A 6207-nucleotide genomic window follows, 5' to 3' on the forward strand; every position below is an offset into this window, starting at 1 on the left:
GCTCTCAGAGCCTTGTCCTTTCATTTGCAGGAACCTGATTTGGAAGCTTACAATAACCTCGAATTGAGATTTTCTTCTCTTTGCCTTCTGACCATGACAAGCCCATTAAAGAAAGGACCCAGAATGCAGGGGGAGAAGGAACAGCACCAAGGTTACTATTTCAAGACCTCCCTTCTTTGCACTTTTTCATGAACAGCTCCACAAAACTCATTGTCCTAATGAGGAGGGCCAATTTCAGGCCACTCCTGTGATAATCTCCCTAATGATGGCCAGAGACTTGAGAAACCCGGAGGCAGGACACCTCTCCCAAGACTGATGGGGACCGAATTATGTTCAATAGTGTCCAGGTTCAGATCAATGATTCTAAGAGCAGCAATGTAATTCCTGGGGGTTTATATAGCGTAGAACTTCTCCTTTCCCTGGAAGGCTTAGTATCAAGTCTTCAAATCAGGCACTTACTTGGTTTTATTTTCTATCATTTTTTTTTTTCTCTTTCAGTCTTACGAAGGCAGGAGTAGTGACTCCAGAATTTCTATATAGGAGGTGTAAATTGGATTAAAAAGATTAGTCCAGGAGACTTAAAAGTGCACTTACATAAAATATAACTGCTTTATACATTCACACGCAGGTTTTTGTGTGAACATAAGGCTTGATTTCTCTGGGATAAATGCCCAGGAGTACAGTTGCTGGGTTGTATGGCAGTTGCACGTTTTATTTTTTAAAGAAACCATCAAACCGTTCTCCAGAGTGGCTGTGCCACTTGACATCCCCACCGACAATGCATGGAAGATCCCATTTCTTTACATCTTCGCCAGCATCTGGTGGTATTGTCACAATTTTTTTTCTATTTTTTTTCTATTGTCACAATTTTTTATGCTAGCCATTCTGCTAGGTGTATAGTGATATCTCACTGTGGTATTTTATTTTATTTTATTTTATTTTATTTTATTTTATTTTATTTTATTTTATTTTTCTCACTACGGTTTTAACTTGCCTTTCTCTAAACGCTAGTGATGCTGAACACATTTTCAGGTGTTTATTTGCCATCTGTATGTTTTTGTCAGCAAAATATATCTTCATGTCTTTTACACATTTTCTAATTGGATTATTTACTCTTTCCTTGTTGAGTTTCAAGAGTCCTTTCTCTATTCTAGATGCTAGTCCTTGGTTGGATAGATGATTTACAAATATCTTCTCCCTGTCTGTAATTTGTCTTTTCATTCTTTTACCCAGGCCTCTTGCAGAACAAAAATGTTTAATTTTGATGAAGTCTAATTCATTAATTTTTACTCTCATGAATTGTGATTTTGGTGACAAGTTTTTTTTTAATGTTTTTAACATTTATTGAGGATTCTTGCCCAAATCTGTCCATATCCTAATGATTACAAACTTTCTAACTCTACTACTCCTTCCAGTACATTAGAGGGGGAAAAAAATTCATAATCTCCAAATCCACAACAATAAAACAACGTTTGAAACTGCCATAAGAACACAAGTGAAAAAAAAATCTTTTCTAAGAACCACAGGACTATAAATTTAGGAAGGACACAAAAAATTCTAAATGAATCAAACTCATCAAATTATATACATTAAATGTATAGTGTTTTTTTTTAATGTTACTCATACTTCATTTGAGAGGTTTTAAAAAAGAATCATGCCAAAGAAAATCATGATTTTTGGCTTAATCCTCAGTTAAGAATATTAAGAATCTGCCCACAATGCATATGGCCTCCTATATACAATAGATAATTTTATATACAATTTAAAATCCAATACATTATGAATTTATTATTCAGAAGTACCCTTAAGTATTTTTAAGCAGTAGAAACACACATGATAGATACAAGTAGAAATAATACCCGCAAAGTATTCTATATTATTATCCCAGAGACACCATAGAGGTCTCAAGTTATTAAGAAAACATCAAAAAATGTTTTGTATATTAAGAGTATGTTTTCGGGAGTGGGAAAGAATAACAGCTTTCCCTTTGGTTTAAAATGCTCAACAGCCTGAAGTTATGAACCTAAGAAGGTGTAGCTGTCTCTGAAGGAGTTGGAATTGCAGAGAAATCCAGTGTGGAAGCACACCTGTACTTTCCACCCCACCTCCCACCCCCAAACCCTCTGCCAGGCGAGGCTCAGGTTCCCACTTTAAAAGAAGTTAAGGTCACTTCTATTTCAGAAGGGTAAACGTTTGATAGTATGAATGACTTTTTCTTCTTATTAAATAGAATGAATGGTAATTTCTGAAATGCTCTTCCAATTTAAAATCTAAGAGCTCCTGCATCTCAACCCATGAAGCCACAGGCCCCAGTGGAGGTTGGAGGGTAACATCTGCAATGCCCTAGCCTGTATCCCTGGAAGCATGGAGGGTGTGAGCAGCCTACAGTTCGGCCATCAGTGTCACCACGGAGTTGATTGTAGTTCTCTTTGTACCGTTGACTATAGTCACAGCTGTGTCCCTTTTCCTGCTATTGAAAGCTCATTGGAGGCTTTTCACTAACACCTTATTCCTGCAAACACATTTGGGGCACAGCACATCGTCCTCTAGCTTTGGGGGTGGAAGAGGGCGCATATTCTCCCCCACATTTCAGGCACCCAGGCTTGTCCTGCATGAAATTGCAGGTGAACCCAACCTTCTGTGTCTGCATACCTCTCCCATGGACCACACACCACGTGACACCATGGGCCTCCTGTGGCGATGCCACTGTCTCCATCTTCCCAGCCCCAGCTGCAATTCTGGACCAGGAGGCAAACATGGCATCTGGGGCCAAAGTTGTCACCACAACAGTATTGACCCCCTCCAGGAGAGCATCAGACCCCTTGGTGGGGGGGCAGCCACCTCAGGAGGGTAGGTTCCATCAGAAGGTATCTTTGTTCCAGGACTTTCCAGAGACATTTCGCCCTTGTCCATCATCAATCTTCTTTGTGTCTGTGTGAGAACCTTGGCGTCCTCTGCGGTGACAGGAACGTTCTTCTTTTGATCTGGGTAAGCATATTCGCAGATTCGCTTATATACATCTGATTTCTGGCCTTTGGTGCTCAGCTTGAGTTCTTGGCACCAGGCCCGCAGGATGTCTCGGTGAAGCAAGTTGGCTGGTGGCAGTTTCGAAGGTAATGGAGGAACTGGGATTTTCTTCCGAATTCTTACTCTTGTACTCTTTTCTTGTGCCATCTTTTCTGAACAGGAAGCTTTGCCTTCTTTCATAGATCTTTTCCATTTGGTCCCCACTTGTTGAGGTTCCTGGTAACTTTGGTTCACCATAAGCCTGCTGTTTCTCTTTGGCTTCGGAAGAAGGTTGGGAATGGCCAGCCAGATAGTCGTCCCCCCACTTCGTGCAGTTCTTTTTGCCTTTTGCTTTCTCCATACCCAAAGAGAAGTCAAGGTTGACAAAAAGAAGTCTTACTCCTGAAATGGCCCCGGGCCCAAAATTGCTCCTTTAAAAGTCTCCTCCCACGTCCTGTCACCCAAAGGTGCTCTTCTTTTTCTCCTTCCTCTAGGTGACAAGTTTAAAACCTTTCTACCTAGACCAAGATCCTGAAGGTTTTCTCTTATGTTTCTTTCTAGAAGATTTATGGTTTTACATCTTACACTTTAAATCCATGATCCACGTTAAGTTAATTTTTGTGTAAGGTGTGCAACTTAGGTCAAGGTTAAATTTTTTTAGCTTACGGAAGTCTGATTGCTATAGCACCATTCATTGATAAGTTTCTCTTTCCATCAGTGAACTGCTTTTGCACCTTTGTCCGAAGTCAGTTGGGCATATTCGCATGGATTTATTACGGGGCTCTCTCTTCTGTTCCATGGATCTATGCGTCCATCTCTGCACCAATATTTCCACATAGTCTTGATTACTATAACTATATGATAGATCTTGAAATCAGATCGACTGATTTCTCCCACTTAATTCTTCTGTATCAAAATTATTTCAGCTATTCGAGTTCCTTTCCCTTCTGATATAAAATGTAAAATACTCTTTGTTATATCTACAGAAGCCCTTTCTGGGATTTTGATGGGACTTGCACTAAGCCTATATATCAGTGTGGGGAGAAATGACATCCTTACTCTGTGGAGTCTTCGAATAGATGAAGATGCGATGTCTCCATGTATGTAGACCTTCTTTGATTTCTTAAGTGTTGTGCGGTTTCTTCCCCATAAAGTCCTCAATGTATCATCTTAGATTTAAACGTCAGCGTTTTTCTCACTTTTCTTTGAACAATGATCAATTAATACTGTATTTTTACCTTCAAGGCCCACATGTCCACTGCTAGTATGTAGAAATACAATCTATTCTTGCCTGTTGTTTTGCACCTAGTTTGCGTCTTGTCACCTGTGACACTGCTGAACTTATTACTTCGAGGAGGTTTTGTGTGTGCGTAGAGCCCTTGGCATATTCTACATAGTGAATCATGTTCTCTGCAAATAGAGATAGTTTTATTTCCTCACTATGCTTATGCTTTTTATTTCCGTTTCTTGAATCATTGCATTAATTTGTTTTTCATTTATCTTGCAGTCTATTTTCTCTCTGCTGTTCATCCTGAGTAATTTCACGGATTCCTTCCTCTCTCTCTTCCATTCTGCTGTTGAGTCCACTCTGAGTCTTTTTGTTCTCATTTTATATATTTTTCAGTTCAATTTGTTCTTTCTCATATGCTTCTATTTCCTCTATTTCTTTTCTGGGACTTTCTATTTCTTTGCCGAGGTTGTTTCAAGTGTGTTTGTAATTGCTGAGTTTCATTATGGCTGCTTGAAATCTTTGTCAGATAATTCTAACATCATTGTCCTCTCAGGGTTGGCATCCTTGGATTGACCTTTTTCATTCAGTTTGAAATCTTCCTGGTTCTTAGTATGATGAGGTTTTGTCTATTTGATTTTTAGACACGTTTGTATTATGCTGTGGGCCATATTTACACCTGTTTTTAGCTGGCTTTTTCTGACACAGCACTGGCAGGTGAAAAAGAGTAATGTTACCTCATTACTCCTAGGTGGGGGTAGAAATCCAGGTCCCCTACTCAGTCAATGAAAAGGAAGGGGGAGGTTCTTTGTTACTGCTGGGGAGGGGTGGGAGTTCCAGCTCCTCACATGGTCATTGTTGACACTGTGGTGGGGTGGCTTCATTCCTGCTTCGTGATGGTGAAAGTCCTGACCTCTCACCAGGACTCCTGTGGCACCACCTCATCAAGGAGAAGAACAAGTTCCTCATTGCTGCCAGGTCGAGGAGAAGTTCCAGGCTCCCCGTGTGGTGTTCATCAGAGAGCCCATTGTCAGTAAGTTGTGGAGTTGACACTCAGGCCCAAGTATCTTGGCCTCCAAAGCCCAAATTCTTAACCACTCCATCAAAAATAATGCTGTGAATTGTGGTTATAACTTCATACCAGTATTTTTATAAATGGCCAAAGGCTGAGAAGTTACGGAGGCCTGAGAATAGTAATTGTACTAGAGTAAAATATAACGAACCTTTTTTCTTTTCTTTTACTTTATTTTATATTTGAGAGATAGTGCGCAAGTGGGACAGGCAGAGGGAGAGAGAGAGGAGAGAGAGAGAAAATCTCAAGCAGACTGAGCTTGGTGCCTGACTCAGGGCTCAATCCCATAATCCTGAGATCATGACCCAACTTGAAACCAAAAGTCAGGCACTTAACCGATTATCCACCTAGGAACTCTGACCCTTTTATTTAAAAAAAAACTTTTTTTAAGTACTTTTGCTTCTAGGAAGATGGAATAGACATACTTTTCTCTATTCCTTACTCTCAGTACTTCTAAAAACTCTGGATATTACATATAAAACAAACTAAGAAAACTCTGAAAGGTAGAGAGAAGAAGGTAGACAGGCTAGAACCTGAGGACCTGAGGAGTGACAGCAGTGAGTTCTCTGGTTTATCTTAAATCTTCACAAACTTAAATTTCCCCATCTATAAAATGCAGATTACTAGAGGTACCTCATGAGGTTGTTGAGAGGATTCAGTGAGAGAAGGGGTATTAAACACTTGTCATAGGGCTTGGCTTGTAGGAAGTGCTTAAGGTTAGAACTGTCATTGTTATCAGCTGTCATATACAATCGTGGGTCCAGACCCTGGCTTTTAGGGCAAGGAAATCCCTGTTCCCAGTGACTTGTCATCATTTTCGAGTTGACCATTTCCATTCGGATTGATTCCAATAACGTCTGTGAGGTTGGAGATTTTGAACCTTCTTTCTAAAATGTGTATT

General features: G+C 40.1%; 1 pseudogene; it reads right to left on the reverse strand.

Annotated features, from left to right (window-relative positions):
• Positions 1 to 2352: 2352 nt before the first annotated feature.
• LOC144323101 (developmental pluripotency-associated protein 4 pseudogene) lies at positions 2353 to 3444 on the reverse strand (annotated as a pseudogene).
• Positions 3445 to 6207: the final 2763 nt, after the last annotated feature.

Source organism: Canis aureus, chromosome 11 (genome assembly GCF_053574225.1).
Source record: "Canis aureus isolate CA01 chromosome 11, VMU_Caureus_v.1.0, whole genome shotgun sequence".
In the NCBI taxonomy this organism is placed as follows: Eukaryota; Metazoa; Chordata; class Mammalia; order Carnivora; family Canidae; genus Canis; species Canis aureus.